The following is an 18,770-nucleotide window of genomic DNA, read 5'->3' on the forward strand; positions in this document are numbered from 1 at the left end:
AAAACTGTGCCAGCCACCTATTTAACGATGTCAGCCTGCTAATCTCATCAGTACCCTGGGAGGGGAGGGGACCAGAGACTATTAATTGATGCCGACACGTTTTTCTGGCAAGGTCACAAGTCCTCTCTCTGTCCATTTTTGTGACCTCTGAGTGCTTCATCCTGATATCATTGGTGCCAACGTGAATAACTATGTGACTATATCTCATGTCATGTTCCTTCGTCTGTCTTCCCTTCTGCAGTGTCAGCACCCTAAGATGAGATGCAGTGTCGGGAGCTCTGGCCCCAGGAATACATTTAACGTCAGCTGGCGTCTGTAACCTGACTTTACGGGTGATAGAATCCCCTATCACTAAATGATGTTTCGGCCTGGAGACAGGAGTGGAAGTCACTTGTGGGCTGAGAGAATTCACATCTGGCAAATCCAAGGGGGAGAACCAATTCACAGTTCACACTGGTGAGTGTGATCGGGGTGCCACAACCGGGCATCAAGCCCTACGGGGCTTCCTCCGCCTAGCCACAGTCCGAAAGCCATCCTCCACAGCCGGTGTTTCTAAGCTAATGCTAATGGGCTCGCTAGCCGGCCCAACACTAACCTCATCTGGAGTACCCGTAACATCTAACTCCACTGCGCTAAGAAGCTGCTCTAACTTACGGACACGGCTCTCTAAGAGAGCCACCCTATCTTCCAACATCACGCAGGATTTACGGAGGGTGTAAAGTAGAATTAGTAGTGTACTTTGTGCACTAAGAAATTCAAGAATGTAGCCAAGCAAACACAAGCTAACCAATAGTGGATAAGTTAACCACTCCTAAGGCTCACACAGATGCAAATAAATTTATTAAAATTCACAGCAGTTACACTGAAAAACTAACAGAAGTATTAAACATGTAAAAAAGCAGCAGCTATAAAATACACTAAACAGTTAATTAACTAACAGGAGTGTAAAAAAATGAAATGAAAAAATTATGACGGGGTCCGAAATAGCTAACGCAAGCTAACCGCTAGCGAAAATGCTAGCCACTCCTAAGATTTTACACAGTAGTAAAATAATTACTTAAAATTCACAGCAGTTTGACTGAAAAACGAACAGAAGTGTTAAACTGGTAAAAAAGAACAGCTGTAAAAGTAACGACGAGAGGGGAGGGGTGGACCTAGCTAGCCAACGCTAACTGCTAGCAAATGCTAACCGCTAGGGAATGCTAACTGCTAGCGATTCACAACAGGTCTGTTGTTAAATAACGTTCAGAGTAGATACAATTAATAACCAGAAGAGTGCTAAACAGAAATAAAAGAAGCGTATACAACCATGTGAAATTCAGAGTGGCGTAACAGCAACAAACAATCCGTCAGAAGCAAGTTGCCAGATCTTTGAAAATCAGTACTAACTTCAGTACTGAAGCTGGTACTAACTTCAGAGGGTCTTTGAGCACTGCTGGAATTGGAATACACATTGTGTAGTCCCAGATTGTTTCTTTTGCAGAGGTTTTATGAAATGTTGGTGTTGTCAGATTGTCTGATGTGAGTGGAAATTTAGTGATAAGGTAGCAAATTTTTGCACTCGACTGTTCCCTTGCAGATGCTTCTCACGGCAGGTGGAGGATGCTCAGATGCTTATTTGCTCACATTATAAAATAATCTCTTCAAAATGATTATTCATGACGATCCAAAGATCTGATGGAAGGTCAGTTTTCATGGTCATCTTGTCTTTCACAATGTAATATGGCATTACTTTGTTTGCTGAGGTGTGTAGACTATTTGTGTGTCCACTTGTGTTTTTTTTTTTTTGCTTGTTGCTTGGGGTGACACGTTTGCCTGTATGGGTCTGAGTCTGTCCCTGTGAGGTGTGCTCTCAGCTCCGAGTGTCCTTTTCACAAACATACGTCAGACCAGCTGGGAAATTAAGTGTCGATCCACAACGCAGTGTCCAGCGCAGGTTAACCGCAAAAGGCTGAAAAATCCAGTCACAATACAGCTCCCCACCCCATTCCACTTTCTCTCCCTCGTTCTCTTCGTCTTCCCAGATGAATCGGAGCAGAGATGAAAAGCTTTCAGGAATGCTGGCAGACAGGCAGCGCTTTGCCGTCATCTAACCTGGGCAAGTCAGATGGGAATGAAAGTCAGATGGGAATCTGGGAATAGAGAGAGAGAAGGGGGGGGTACAAAGGTGAGGAGAAGAAGAGAATGACAGGGTGGCAATGGGAGAGAAAGAAGCATAAATGATGGTGGTTAAAGTTTGTAAGAATGTGTTTGGAAGACCTGAGGTCAAAAGTAGCTTTAGAGGTGATGATGAAAAGATAATCAAAAGGCGATGAGAAGCTGCACAAAAGTACCTGTATTTAAAGTTGGTGTAAAGTATGTGTTAAGAGGTATGATTATTCACCTTTTTACAATTAAATACACGTTACCTGGGCCCAGTTTCATAAAGCAGTCTAATCTTGTTTAGTCAACTAAACTCACGTAATCAACTAATCTTTTGTTGTACAAAGTTCTTAGTTGGCTAAAGTTTTGCATTAAAGTTTTTAGCCTGGTACAGAGGAGACTAATCTTATTTTAGTAGACAAACTTCAGTGTCTTACCTCAAAAATGATGCCTGTCATGTACCAACACTTGACGGAACACTCGAGCACCTCTCCATCGCTCATATTCCTCCAAAAGGAGAGCTTCCTATGCTTTTGGCCATAGTTGTACCAGACGACGGTCACGATGTGTTTGTGACAGTTCTCACGTTAGCCACCAGGCATCGCTGTTATGCTGGGCAGCGTTGTGCACACAAAAAGTCTTAATGAAAGTGTAGAAGAACTGCTAGGCTAAGTGCTAAGCACGTCAGCTAATCTACAAGTTTAGCTGTCGATGTGAAACGGTGATTACATGGATAATGTTGGATGACTAACCGTAGTCGACAAAGTAAGTTTAGTTGACTTAAAGATTAGACTGCTTTATGAAACCGGGCTCAGGTATCCCAACAACAGACATTTTGGTTTGTTGATAATAATACTCCGTAAATATAATTTCCTTAAAAATAGCCCATTTTCAGATCTGGAGGAAAGGATACATTTCTGCACCTGTCGCTTTAAGTGGAAAAAAGCTACTGCTTGTCACGCAAGGTAGTCAGATGTATGTGTGCTTGTATTTACACCACGAGTCAAAAGCTTCGACACACATTCCCATTCAATTTAATGTGTTAAGAAAAGGTTCCAAAAAGAAAAAGTAAAGAAGGTTATGTAGAAGGTAAAAAGATAAAGCTATGGTTAGATTAGCAACAAATAAGGACAACAAGCAGTAGGCGTTCTCTGGGTGTGGCCACCTTGTGGTTACTTTAAATTGTATTGCACAATGTTTAAATAGATTTTAAAAGACGTGGAAACCCAACGCAGTCACGATGAGCTTTTACTACACGCTTGATTTCTTGTTGGAAGCAAAGCTCAACTGGTCCCATTCAGTGCAACGTCTTTCACAGTGATGTTCCTGTTAGCATGCTAACACCTCTGTAAGGTGTCTTGTCAATCACTTCAGAGGACTAATCTGCTTACAAAAACAGCATTTTCAAGTTTGAAGTGGTTATTTCTTGCTAACGTTCACAAACTGTTTGAGAAAATGACACATATATTAGATTGATACAGAAATACAACTGTTTTGGAGTGTCTTCCTCCATCTTGGATTATTTTGTTTTAGTGAGCAACCAGCGTACATCACGCTGTCTTCACTTAGATTGGCAGTTGCTCAGCATTTACATAAAGTAGACTTCTCATCTATCTTAGCCCCACCTAGCTGGTGGCAAAGCGACTGCTTGTCTTTTATTTTCCACTCTGATTGAAAATAAATGGCAGGTTGTCGCTTTAGCTCTGTCGCTTCTAGCTAATGTGACCAAAGGGAAGGTATGAACACAGAAGGTCAGAACGGGTGGCTTGCCGTTGTAATTACTGTAAGTCGGTGTTATTTGTCGTAGCTCGACACAAACCAGCGCGCTTTAAATTTCAGATCCTCTTCAGTGGAACAAACTCAATTGCAACACCGCTCGCTGAACTCTGAAGTAGCATCAAGAGTACATCTGTTGTCAATCCAAATGGCTTTGGCAGGCAGAAGGGGGGGCGCTCTTTGTGTTCTTTGAATCTTAATGTAGGAGGAGCAGGCCTGTCAGTGCGTTGACAAATCCAACCTCATGCACCACCTGTTTCCTGTGTTGAAAGTAAGAAGCACACCACATCCAAACGCTTCCCCACCTAATTGAAATTTTGAGGTATAAGAGGATTTCTGCACAACGGGAGCTGACAGGCCCCGTTTGGCAAAATATCCTCTTAGACTTCATTTTTCTGTCTGTCCCTGAGAAAGATTTAACTTATATATCTTGAAGTTTTAACACCATCTTGAGCTGTCCCTCTCCATCACACTCCTCCTCCGCTCCCACCGTTCGCCTGCCTCTGACTTTTTCTGTCATTCTGGCAGGAACATTCGGTTCACCTGTTTGCTCATCACACTTTGGTGTGTCAAATCATTAAAGGGGGCAGAGCAGGTTGACAGAGAAGAAATAAATGTTGTTTAACAAAACTGAGAGCTAGAAAGAGGGGAAAATAAGGAGATGGAAGAAAAAGAGCAATAATTAAAGGGAAACAGAAATATAGTATAGAGCCCGACAGATATATCAGTTTGCTGATAATATTGGCTGATTGGAGCCTTTCACAAACATATTGATAACTTTTTCTTTACTTAATAAACAATGAAGAAGAACTTTTTGGCTGTTAAAATGGTGTCATTCTATAGTTTTTCAAGCAGAGGACACTGCGGTCAAGCATGGCTGGGGCCCCTACCACCCTGAGGTCACATAAGCTACAAGAGACTGAGGCAAAGCGACCAGCTGTCATTCGATTTCAATCAGAGTGGACATTTTACAGCAACAACAGACAAGTGGCCACTGTGTCGCTAGCTAGACAGGGCAAAATAGATGAGAAGTCTATTTTGTGCAAATGCTGAGCGATGCAATACAACAACTGCAATCCTAGTGAAGACAGCATGACGTCCACTGATTGGTTGTTGGTTATTTTTATAACTATTTATTATGAAGTGCATGCTTAAACTTTAAAACATAAAGGTCATAAAGGTTTTATAATGACATGTTAAAAAAAATTGCCATTTTTTTTACGTATATTTCAGCAGATATATTGATACCATAAATCCCTTTACTCCTAATATGGTATCAGTATTAGCCTCCCAAATCAAAAATCCTCCAAAATCCTTGTTAGTCGGACTGTAACATTAAAACAAAAAACAACAAAACAATATTCCGATTAAAGATTCACTACTGACAAATATGCATCAATAAACAGAGTGTAATTACATGTTGTATGTGATTATATATCAGCCTGCCACTATAGTTAACATACAGTGCTGGGCAAAAGTTGCCTAAACATTCAAAAATAAATACAAAATGCCACACATAAATCAAAACATTTACTAAAAGTACAGATTAAAGTAAATAATTTAAAAAAATACTCATCCTAATAAAATGACGTAATTCAACATTACAGACAGTGACATTACTTGTGTAATATATTACAGATACAAATATTGCATATGTTGCAAGAACCCAGTAACTGAGAGATTGCACTATATGCAATATTTATATATGTGCTGTTATGATTATTATCATAAATATATTGTTTCATAATCCACTGCCGCGATACTCATAATGTGTGCCCTTGATGAAGACGCACTAACTTTAGAACAACCTCCTGGAAAATAAGCCAAAAGCATGGCTCCTGACACTAAACAAGTTCATAACCAGTTAGCTCATCATTTTGTCATTGGAAGAATCAAGAAAATGGTGCGATGAATTATTAAGCTTTACACCACTGAAAGTAGAATGTTCTTCCACACCAAATAAAAGAGTGTCAGTCTGACTAATGCACTATAGTGTAGTAGTCTTCTTTCTGACAAGCAAGGTCTCTAAAAACACACAGCAGCTATATTAAATTGCAGCTGTGTAATACTATAATTCCAACGGGTCGGACATAATTCAGTGTGATCTGTTGGAGACAGGCCGAGAAATGAACTCTCCACTTGTGGAAGTTTGGATTAAGGATAACAGGATGGGAATTTGGATCATTCTTTGTGCTCATCTCTCCCTTGTTTGGTGATATTGTGCAAAATCAATTCTTCTACCTTTTGCAGTTACACATTAGTTGGTATGTTAAAAAAGTCCCATATATATATATATATATATATATATATATATATATATATATATATATATATATATATATATATATAAATATATATATATATATATATATATATATATATATATATATATATATATATATATATATATATAAATATATATATATATATATATATATATATAAACGCAACACTTTTGGTTTTGCTCCCATTTTGTATGAGATGAACTCAAAGATCTAAAACTTTTTCCACATACACAATATCACCATTTCCCTCAAATATTGTTCACAAACCAGTCGAAATCTGTGATAGTGAGCACTTCTCCTTTGCTGAGATAATCCATCCCACCTCACAGGTGTGCCATACCAAGATGCTGATTAGACACCATGATTAGTGCACAGTTGTGCCTTAGACTGCCCACAATAAAAGGCCACTCTGAAAGGTGCAGTTTTGTTTTATTGGGGGGGGATACCAGTCAGTATCTGGTGTGACCACCATTTGCCTCATGCAGTGCAACACATCTCCTTCGCATCATCCGTGAAGAGAACACCTCTCCAACGTGCCAAACGCCAGCGAATGTGAGCATTTGCCCACTCAAGTCGGTTACGACGACAAACTGGAGTCAGGTCGAGACCCCGATGAGGACGACGAGCATGCAGATGAGCTTCCTTGAGACGGTTTCTGACAGTTTGTGCAGAAATTCTTTGGTTATGCAAACCGATTGTTTCAGCAGCTGTCCGAGTGGCTGGTCTCAGACGATCTTGGAGGTGAACATGCTGGATGTGGAGGTCCTGGGCTGGTGTGGTTACACGTGGTATGCGGTTGTGAGGCTGGTTGGATGAACTGCCAAATTCTCTGAAACGACTTTGGAGACGGCTTATGGTAGAGACATGAACATTCAATACACGAGCAACAGCTCTGGTTGACATTCCTGCTGTCAGCATGCCAACTGCATGCTCCCTCAAATCTTGCGACATCTGTGGCATTGTGCTGTGTGATAAAACTGCACCTTTCAGAGTGGCCTTTTATTGTGGGCAGTCTAAGGCACACCTGTGCACTAATCATGGTGTCTAATCAGCATCTTGGTATGGCACACCTGTGAGGTGGGATGGATTATCTCAGCAAAGGAGAAGTGCTCACTATCACAGATTTAGACTGGTTTGTGAACAATATTTGAGGGAAATGGTGATATTGTGTATGTGGAAAAAGTTTTAGATCTTTGAGTTCATCTCATACAAAATGGGAGCAAAACCAAAAGTGTTGCGTTTATATTTTTGTTGAGTGTATATATATATATATATATATATATATATATATATATATATATAAAACATCAAATGTCAGCTCTCCCCAGTTTGTCTGTGATCAAAGCTATATGCACGCATATATGCACGAATTCAGTTTTTTTTTTTTTTTGTCTTTTCTGCATTCTGCCACAAGCAGGTGCTTTTATTTTTCTGTCGTGGAAGACAATAATTGCACTACACTTCTCACTCATGGTAATGGCAACATGACACTTAACTAAACTGAATAAACAAATTGAACTACAAAATAAATCAATAACAGTAACAACACTGTTACAGTAACATGAACCATAGTAACAACATTTAAAACTTCAAAACCCTGAAATCCCATGGTGCATTGCAGCTGTCATTAACTAATATTGGTAATTTCTCCAAAAATATTAATCCTATCAACTTTCCATTTTCGCAGCATTCGTCCTTGACTCAAAATACATAAGCATACCAAATGGCAAATGTCAACTCTCCTCAGTTTCTCTGTGATTGAAACCATACGCACGCACACACACAGGCCACTTGGCTATTATAATTTAGATTTAGAAGAACCTTAGAACACATTCCTCAATATTTTGCCAAAATACAACAGATTATAGACAAATTTCTTGGCTGTGATCACAATAAAGTATGTTTTATGTATCAACTCATTTTTCATAAATTCTATGCCAAAAGAAAATTACTAAAATAGTCAGCTATTGCTATTTTGGATATTTTATATATTTGATGATTTTATAAAATTTACATAAATATATATTTTAATTGTTTTCTCACTTCTGGCTAAATTTGAATGGACCCATTCAAGGGGACGGCATTAGTTTTACATTATAATCATAACTGTTGTTGTGATCATGTCTGTTAAATGTGTAAAGTGAACATTAGTGTAAAAATCCTTACTGCACCACATTTGCATCTCATTGTGTTCCAGAGGCCAAACTATTATCAGTGGAGTTTGGTCTTTCGTTTATCTTCTGTTTTTTTCTTCATTCTCACCGTCTTTCTTCTAATGATTTCCATTATTTCAGCAGGTTGTGAGCTAAGCCTCAAGGGCTTAGCAGGCTGCTATTGCTCGTCAGCCTCTCCCTTCCTCACTTTCCTTGCATCTCCCCCTTCTTTTCGACTCCCTCTCTGTCCTCTGCTTGGTCAGCAATGCAATTTTTCACTGCAGTGGAGAGAAAAAAAACAGGTATAATAGAGGGAGTGTGCCAGTCTGCTTAATAAAGGAATAAAGCAAAGAGGAGAGCGGAGAAAGAAAAACCCAGGGCCTTTGGGGGGGGGTGCACAAACAGATGCACGGACACAGACAGTATAGCGAGTATACACAACATTACACGCGTTTATCTCTGAGGAATTGCTTGTGAGGTGCTTCTGTATTTAATTAGAAACTTTGGGAGCAACCTCATAAATCACCACAACATAATAATGAATTTTTGGCATTGAATTCCCCCCCCCACACACACACACACACACTCACACTCTTGCGCACGCACAGATCCACCCGAGCAAGGTGAGGCTATTGGTAATTCATGAATTCTTGAGTGTATGTGATCTTCAGCTTCAGTCAGTGATCCATAGATTTAATATATCTGAGCATGTATGTGTGCACGTGTGTGTGCACCACTCTGTCTTTCGGTGCTGCGGGGAGTGACACCCCGGTGGAATACCTTCCAAAACGATCAATTTAATGGATTTCACTTAAAAGAAGTGATAAAATTCCCATTATATGATCAGTTCTGTTGTTTCGTATATGGACAAATCACAGTACAAGACATCACAAAATCTCAAAGCATTATACACAATTAAAGTCTAGGCATGGAGGGCGGTATGCCAGAACTTCTGCAGTGTGTGATCTGGTTGCTGTACCACCATGGTAGGAGCTGTGTTTGCATTCTCAGCATCACATCCGACCTGTTGTGCTGGACTCTACCACGGCTGCTCATGGATGAGCTTTCAAGGCACAGTCAGGGTTTGGATGTTCAGTTTGGTGACCTCAGAATTACATCTCTGCTTTTTAAAGGTGATGTGGTTCTGTTGGCTTCATCAGACTGTGACCTCTGATGTGCACTGAGCAGGTTTGAGATAGAGTGCGAGGCAACTGGGATGAGAATCATCCATCCATCCATTTTCAATACCCGGTTACTTCTATTAAGGGTCACAGGGGCGTTGGAGGCTATCCCAACAGTCATATGGGGGATGAAAATCAGTACCTTCAAATTTGAGACAATTGCCCTTTGTTAGAAAGGGTGAATCTTCTCCTCTGGGTCAGGGTAGAGTTATTGCCTCAAGCAGAGTTTAAGTATCTCAGGGTCTTGTTCATCATGGTAAGTTGGAGCGTGAGATCGATAGATGGATTGGGCAGTGTCTGATGTCCTCCAGATGCTGTACTGGACTGTTGTGATGAGGAAATAGCAGAGCCAGAAGGTGAGACTCTTGATTTACCAGTTGATTTACTCTCCTGCCCTCACTGATGGTCATGAAGTTTGGGTAATAGGTGAAAGAATAAAGTCACCAATGCAAGCAGTGGGAATCAGGTTCGTATGTCAAGAATCTGGACTTACACTCAGGGTGCAGTCGACCCAATGCTTCTTTGTGTCAAAAGAAGCCAGGTGAGGTGGTTTGGGCATTTGGTGATGTCCCCTGGTCGTATCCCTAGAGAAATCTTCCAGGTACATCCAACTGGGGTGAGACCCCTGGGAAGACCCAGAACATGCTGGAGGGATTATATTTCCCAACTCTCTTGGTAATACCTCTGCCTCCCCCAGAAGGAGTTAGAGGACTTGGATAGAGAGGTGTGCGACGAGCTGGTCTAGTTGGCAGGTCAGCCTGGAACTGGATAAGTGGCAGAAGACGAATGAATGAATAAACAATTGAATGAAAACCTTTCCCCCTGGACCTTACCCACTCTGTGAGCCAACATGCTTATGACAGCAGCAAGGGAAAACTATTTTAAGATGGGAAGAAACCTCAAGCAGATCAGACTTAGTGAGGAGGCCATCCACTGTGACCATTCTACCAAGACAGAGGAGAAGACACAAAACCGGAACAGTTTTAATAATTTCTAGATAGTCCGTGAATATGTGGAGGTGTGGCCAGTAGTGACCAGTAGGGGGCAGTAGTGGGCAGTAGTTGGCATAGCATGGCACCTATAAGATAGATGACATCAGGTTGATTGGCAGATGCTCAGCAAAGTGCACAGTGCTGATCCCTCAAGAAACAACTCAATCATTAAGAAACAGAACTGACTCAATACTGAGAAGGTATTTCCACTGAAACATTGATTTAATATCTGTACAGTCTTGTCATCTGTAAAGTCACTCACCGGCATAGAAGAATTGACTCCCTGAAAAGTTGAAATAGCAGTTTGAACAGAAATTACCTGAGTTTGATCCATTTATCAACAATAAGGTAGAAATGTGTTTTGCTGAAAGTAGCTATTTTCTACAGGGTTCTCTGATTTGATTTAATGGTTATTTGTAATTCAGTAAATATCAACAGCAGAGTAGTTTTTGTGGAGTACTTTCTCGTTTTATTTAAGTACCTTTTTTAACACCAGTAATTTTACTTGTAAGTGAATATTAATTCTGCAATGTAGGAGTAACATACTTAATATTGATTATAGGTTATGGGCTCTGTTTTACTTTATATAGTATTCCCTGAAGCTACAGCTATGCTAGGCACATTCTTTAGCTTGACTAGACTGAGCTCACTATTTCTAATATTATTTCTGTTTACATGTCAGCCCATCTATCAATCGTTGACATGTTGATGGCTATGCCATTAAAGCCCTGCTCACACCGAATAATGAATAATGACTAATGAGTTTTTTTGGTACGAGTGGAGTTATTCAAGAAACGTGGGAGAATAGTGGCTCTTAGAGGCTCTTAGAGGCAGATTATTCAGCTAACGAGGCTCATCTCTGAGCCGACCCTAATTTCAAGGAGTTCAAAATTTTGCAAAAATGGCATGGGGCGATTTGTGTACGAGGACGTACAAGGCTGTTAGAGCCCCATTATCCAAGTACCTGGCGGGTATGTGGACAGGACAGGCTACCTGCAGCAGAGCAGGTTCCACTCTGAGGAAACCCCTGTAGCGTTTTTTAACATGTGTTTCCTGCAATTCCTTCAGAAAAACATCATGTACGTGGCTCATTATTTAAATAATCACTGAAATTTCTGACAAATCCATACGTGGCTCATGATTCATGGCTTTATTATTTGGTGTGACCAGGGCTTTACCGGCTATCTTTATTTCAAATACGGTAAATGTTCATATTCCACAAGATTAAAATGAAAAGATTCTGGTATATTTTTTATTTCGAGCAATGTGTGAATTACTTAAGCCCAATTTATGCTACTCCGTATCTGCAACTTTGTAGTCACGCAGAGCCATCGGTGACATTGCAAACCCCCTCCGAGTCCCTGTCCGAAGCCTGAAGTGCACCTCCCAAAAATTTTAGCTTTATTAGTCCCTTAACTACATCATATCTGGAATCTCAGTTTTCTGAGTTCACCATCGATGACTTTCACGACCATAAACTTCAGTCTATATGAAAAAACATAGTGCCGCCTACTGTTCTGGCGGTGAATTGCACTGTGACATCCATCATCGTGTCAACCCCAGTGGAGAACTTTGAAAGGTTCACGATTGGATCGACGAGATTACATGGTCACAGAGTTATGGAATATTAGAATCATCAAAAGGCCTTTATAGTTTTGAGTTTTTGTTCCTTAAATCCTGGATGCGGTGTCGGTGAAGACGTCTCACAATTAGGCATCTTCCCCAGATTGTTTGGCTCGAGTCTCCAGAGTTGTTTTGATGGAATACAAGTGTGGTAACAGGATCCAGGATGGTGTGTGCTCTCAGACATCGTCTGGCTTTCAGCGCCGCATCTATTATTCACACACACACACACACACACACACACACACACACACACACACACACACACACACACACACACACACACACACACACACACGTAGTAACCCTGCCCCTTTCTCTTCCACACTTCTAACCAAATATTTAAAAGGTGACAGTTGACTTTTTCTTTTTGTGCATACATGCAAGATTCCAGTCGCATGCACGTGCATGTCACCATGTGTGTCACTGTGTGCTTTGCTTGTGTGTTTGTGCTTATCTCTCAGAAAACCAATCACTCTCTTGAAGTCAATGAACTGCACTGTTTGCTCCAGTAAACAAGCTGAAAATTAGTATTGACCAGAAACAAGAGGACAGACTGATAAGCAGCAAAAGAAAGCAATAGATAACCACTCAAACAAAACGTGGTGTTCAAAAAGGAGAAAAGAGTTCTCAAAGTCGAAGTAAAGGTGGCTAAAGTTAATCTGAGCCTGAAGACCACAATCAGACGTGGACATCTCTGTGGGTGTCCAGATCTTCGTCCTCAGCGTGGTCGAGTCGGAGCTGACTGGTATTTATGAAATATGGTCTGTTTGAGGTTACCCAAATAAGATGACACAATGCAACCCCATTCTCTGGTTGTGAAACACAACCGTGCATATATATGAGCAAAGGTCCCAGTGGGTCTGTTTCTGAGATGCTCCTGTGTGTGCAGATCAAAGTCTGTCACCAGCCAGCTCAAATTCATCTCCGACGTCTGAGGTACCTCGTCTGTGTAAGACTGATCTGAGGCTTTCACAACATTCCTGTTTATATCTTACCAACTGATCAGGACTTGGCATTATCATAGGTCACTAGACTCAGCTTGCTCCCTCTAAAGACAAATGGATCTTCTACTCATGATCTTCCTTGGTTTGATAGACTGACTGATGTTGATGAAAGCAGGTTGCAGTTCTAAAAAGTGAAGTCCCATGTGGGCTCTGAGGCCCATTGATGATGATGCCTATCCTTAGATTCTGTAGCGTGAAGTAGACAGGACTCTACATCTTGGATGGGCCACCAGTCCAAGGCAGGTTACTTCCTGAGCCAAGTCCAGCATCCATTTAAAGCTAGGTGGACTGGGACATTGAATCTCATCTCATCTCATGTCATCTTCAACCGCTTTTCCGGGTTTGGGTCGTGGGGGCAACAGCTCCAGCAGGGGACCCCAGATTTCCCTTTCCCGGGCAACATTGACCACCTCTGACTGAGATATCCCGAGGCGTTCCCAGGCCAGTGTGGAGATATAATCTCTCCAACTAGTCCTGGGTCTTCCCCAGGGTCTCCTCCCAGATGCACGTGCCTGGAACACCTCCCTTGGGAGGCGCCCAGGAGGCATCCTTACCAGATGCCCAAAACACCTCAGCTGGCTCCTTTCAACGCGAAGGAGCAGCGACTCTACTCTGAGCTCCCCACAGATGACCGAACTTCTCACCCTATCTCTAAGGAGACACCAGCCACCCTCCTGAGGAAGCCCATTTCGGCCGCTTGTACCAGTGATCTAGTTCTTTCGGTCATGACCCAACACTCATGACGTAGGTGAGAGTAGGAACGAAGACTGACCAGTAGATCGAGAGCTTCGCATTTTGGATCTGCTCCCTTTTCATCACAACAGTGTGGTAGAGTGAATGCAATACCGCCCCTGCTGCGCTGACCCTCAATCAATCAATCAATCAACTTTTTTTTATATAGCGCCAAATCACAACAAACAGTTGCCCCAAGGCGCTTTATATTGTAAGGCAAGGCCATACAATAATTATGAAAAACCCCAACGGTCAAAACGACCCCCTGTGAGCAAGCACTTGGCTACAGTGGGAAGGAAAAACTCCCTTTTAACAGGAAGAAACCTCCAGCAGAACCAGGCTCAGGGAGGGGCAGTCTTCTGCTGAGACTGGTTGGGGCTGAGGGAAAGAACCAGGAAAAAGACATGCTGTGGAAGGGGGCAGAGATCGATCACTAATGATTAAATGCGGAGTGATGCATACAGAGCAAAAAGAGAAAGAAACAGTGCATCATGGGAACCCCCCCACAGTCTACGTCTAAAGCAGCATAACCAAGGGATAGTCCAGGGTCACCTGATCCAGCCCTAACTATAAGCCTTAGCGAAAAGGAAAGTTTTAAGCCTAATCTTAAAAGTAGAGAGGGTATCTGTCTCCCTGATCTGAATTGGGAGCTGGTTCCACAGGAGAGGAGCCTGAAAGCTGAAGGCTCTGCCTCCCATTCTACTCTTACAAACCCTAGGAACTACAAGTAAGCCTGCAGTCTGAGAGCGAAGCGCTCTAATGGGGTAATATGGTACTACGAGGTCCCTAAGATAAGATGGGACCTGATTATTCAAAACCTTATAAGTAAGAAGAAGAATTTTAAATTCTATTCTAGAATTAACAGGAAGCCAATGAAGAGAGGCCAACACGGGTGAGATATGCTCTCTCCTGCTAGTCCCCGTCAGTACTCTAGCTGCAGCATTTTGAATTAACTGAAGGCTTTTTAGGGAACTTTTAGGACAACCTGATAATAATGAATTACAATAGTCCAGCCTAGAGGAAATAAATGCATGAATTAGTTTTTCAGCATCACTCTGAGACAAGACCTTTCTGATTTTAGAGATATTGCGTAAATGCAAAAAGGCAGTCCTACATATTTGTTTAATATGCGCTTTGAATGACATATCCTGATCAAAAATGACTCCAAGATTTCTCACAGTATTACTAGAGGTCAGGGAAATGCCATCCAGAGTAAAGATCTGGTTAGAGACCATGCTTCTAAGATTTGTGGGGCCAAGTACAATAACTTCAGTTTTATCTGAGTTTAAAAGCAGGAAATTAGAGGTCATCCATGTCTTTATGTCTGTAAGACAATCCTGCAGTTTAGCTAATTGGTGTGTGTCCTCTGGTTTCATGGATAGATAAAGCTGGGTATCATCTGCGTAACAATGAAAATTTAAGCAATACCGTCTAATAATACTGCCTAAAACCCTCCGGCCAATCTCATTCTCTGTCGTCCCCTCACTCGTGAACAAGACCCCGAGGTACTTGAACTCCTTCACTTGGGGCAAGGCCGTATTCCCTACCCGGAGTAGGCAATCCATCGGTTTCCTGCTGAGAACCATGGTCTCATATTTAGAGATGTTGATCCTCATCCCAGCCGCTTCACACTCAGCTGTGAACTGATCCAGCAAGTGTTGGAGGTCACCGGCCGGTGAAGCCAACAGGACCACATCATCTGCAAAACTGGACAAGACTGGGACAATTCATAATTAAGTATCTTGTTCAAAGACACAGAGAGATAGCATGAGATGGAACCAAGCCCAGGTCTACGTGTTGGTATCCCAACTCCTTGTCCCACTGATCTGATCAATGTATCCCACTGATCTGATCTCCTAATCCCACTGATCTGATCTCCTTATCCCACTGATCTGATCAACTTATCCCACTAATCTGATCTCCTTATCCCACTGATCTGATCAACTTATCCCACTAATCTGATCTCCTTATCCCACTGATCTATCCACAGTAGCGTAGCTTGGCAGGGCAGATCATTGACTCAGTGTTTGTCACGTAGCCTAAAATACTTCACGTTAACTCTACAATTGCAGCACTTGATACCGGTGCATCGTCAAGCAGGGGCGGATCTAGAGATAAATTCATGGGGTGGCAAGCAGGGACAGGCACTATTATGTGGGGTGGAAATGTAATGTTTATGTATTATGCTATTATAGATCAGGAATCTGGATTATAGCGTCACGAGTCCAAGTTTCATATAGCCTAGAGCAGCGGCCCGCAAGCGTTTTGCGCCACGGATCAATTTTCATGTAACGTTAAAACAACATTTTTGCAGACCAATATAGAAAAAACTATAAACAATGTGTGTAAAAAATGCGTGAGTGGAATGGTAATTTCAAGCGCTCCAACGGGCGTCATAGATCTGTAAATTGTGTTTTCATGATCACAAAATGAACATTGCTGTAGTAGTGCAGCAGAAAACCAAAACAATTGTTCAGTTTGTGATAAAAGCTTGAAATGTGGCACACATATTCTAAATTAACTAATGTTTATTTTCAGATATGGAGACATCCTGGAGGTGACCTCTAATGAGCTACAGGGGTTAATAAAGAATTACACAGGGGTCAAAATATAACAATTCTCCAATCATGTTGAAAACTATACCACACTATTTGTGTGATCATAAGGATTCCAAAAATGTATAGATTGGGCTATCCATGACTGAATGTTACAGAGTTATGGGGTAAAAACAGCAAAAATGGTGACAAAGGTCAGTTTCAGTTTGTACAGGGGTGAAAAGATAAGTTACTTCAGTTTTGGTAAAAAGTGATGCATATTATTGGTTGAGTGAATAGGATTAATAAATGGAAAAGTTTTGACTATGTCGAATGCTTGGTCTCCAAAGTAAAGGTCAAACAAGGTTGACGTCCATTGGATTCTATGACATGTGACATATGTTACCTCGTAACATGATAACTTAGCGTGACAGATGGTGCAAACTATTCCTTTTTAAAATACTATTAACTAAACCAAGAATTTGCATAATTTTTTACCAAAATGGGAGCAAGTTTAACATTTGACCCCTGTACAAACTCAAACTGACCTTTGTCACCATATTTGCTGTTTTTACCCATAACTCCAGAACATTCAGTCATAGATAGTCCAAACTATACCTTTTTGGAAGCTGTGTAATCAGATAAATAATGTGGTATACTTTTCAATATGATTGGAGCATTGTTAAAGTTTGACCCCTGTGTAATTCTTTATTGACCCCTGTAGCTCATTAGAGGTCAGCTCTAGGATGTCTCCATATCTGAAAATAAATATTAGTTAATTTAGAATATATGTGCCAAATTTCATGCTTTTATCACAAACTGAATGATTGTTATGGAAATTTTAGGGCAATTCTGTGGTAACGGAATTACAATCTGACCTAATCTGTAGTCGTTAGACGCAGTATGTCCAGATTTTGCTGCTGTTGTAATTCCATTACCATAGAATTGCCCTTTAGCTAAGCTGCACCACTATAGTAGAAAACAACATATTTAATCAAATGACAGCAGAGAAGCTGTATGTCTTACCTGAGCTGAAGACTCACAGAAACACACCTCAAGGGTGTGTATCTGCGCTTGTCCTCTGCTCATCCTTCTGTACTCTGTCCATCCTTCTGTCCTCTGTCCATCCCTCTGTCCTCTGGCTTCTGTCCATCATTCTGTCCTCTGCTCATCCCTCTGTCCATCCTTCTGTCCTCTCCTCACACCCTTTTCTCTTGTTTCCAGTGTTCCTCTAAATCCACAACAAAGTGTTTTCTCCCCTCAGCAATAAAAAAGTGCTCCACTGCCGCGTTATGAAATGAAAGTGAAACCTAAAAAGCATACATTGCCGCACGCGTGCACGGACTTTTGTTAACATAACACGACTTTAAGGTTGGACGAAACATCCCTAATATCTATAAGAGACACGAGTAAAGCTGAAGTCTAGCTACAAAGAAAGTTTTGCCGGCTGATGTGACCAGTGTTGACATCCGTCCTTGTTTTCAGTTCACCTGAAACAACGAGGGAAACAAGAGGTTCCGCCCTAATAAAAATACCACTGAAAACTTATTCCTCATTGTTTATTAATTTATACAGTACTTGGTGAATGTATCAATTTTATATTTCTTTCTCCGCAAAGTTTTCCTGGCAGCCGTGTGTGCTGGTGTGTCGTCGTGTCTTTTAGGGAAAGTTTGGCATCACAACAGGTGGGGGGGGGAGCAGGGAGAGCGCGAAGCGCAGCTTGTGCTGCATTCAAGGGCGCTCAGAGAGCACAGTTTTCGCCGGTTAAAGTCATTTGCGAGGTCCCTTTTTTGAAAAAAATGTCACCCACTTCTGATTGGGGTGGCATGTGGGGTGGCAAGAGCTATTTTTAGGGTGGCAGTTGCCACCCCATGCCACCCCAGTCGATCCGCCCCTGTCGTCAAGACAGGTTCTACATATTCCTTCACATTTTTTCATATTTCTACATATTTGCTCTTGTCCAAGGTACATCCTGTCAAGCCTCCAACCTCCAGCCAGCGGAGGCCAATAGAGGCAAATGGAGGAGTAACAGCATACTAGCAGAGGTGACATAGCCATAGCGGACTTCAACTCTTGTCAGCATTTTAGCGTCAATGTTGCAGATTTTAAGCATGTTGAAAACTTTTCCGGGACCATGATGAACATCAGTGTTGACCGACTGATGTCCACTTAGCTCCTGTGGAGTCTGGAGGACCTCGGTGCTGGTCAACTATTCACTGTCTGTCGGCAAACACTGGATTAATCATGAGAGTGTGAATGCACCAATTACATCTTGAACTTCAATGCAACTTTTAAAGTATAGCCTCTTCAGTAAAATCACATTATGCTCAGTGGTTTGTATTTCA

The 18,770-nt window shown here is 41.5% G+C and overlaps 1 protein-coding gene and 2 long non-coding RNA genes across 3 annotated transcripts in view; 2 read left to right on the forward strand and 1 right to left on the reverse strand.

Annotated features, from left to right (window-relative positions):
* Positions 1-18,770, forward strand: part of plxna4 (plexin A4) — a 658,913-nt gene that overhangs the window by 342,808 nt on the left and 297,335 nt on the right. The gene's annotated exons all lie outside the window — the stretch shown is intronic.
* On the reverse strand, positions 983-17,884 carry LOC117504479. The gene is made up of 3 exons (XR_004558807.1): positions 17,452-17,884; positions 8,466-8,634; positions 983-2,132 (listed from the first exon to the last, which is right to left on the reverse strand). It is a non-coding gene; the product is annotated as an uncharacterized LOC117504479 (long non-coding RNA).
* Positions 2,253-9,975, forward strand: LOC117504480. The gene is made up of 3 exons (XR_004558808.1): positions 2,253-2,264; positions 6,653-6,655; positions 9,894-9,975. It is a non-coding gene; the product is annotated as an uncharacterized LOC117504480 (long non-coding RNA).

Source organism: Thalassophryne amazonica, chromosome 22 (assembly GCF_902500255.1).
Source record: "Thalassophryne amazonica chromosome 22, fThaAma1.1, whole genome shotgun sequence".
NCBI classification, from domain to species: domain Eukaryota; kingdom Metazoa; phylum Chordata; class Actinopteri; order Batrachoidiformes; family Batrachoididae; genus Thalassophryne; species Thalassophryne amazonica.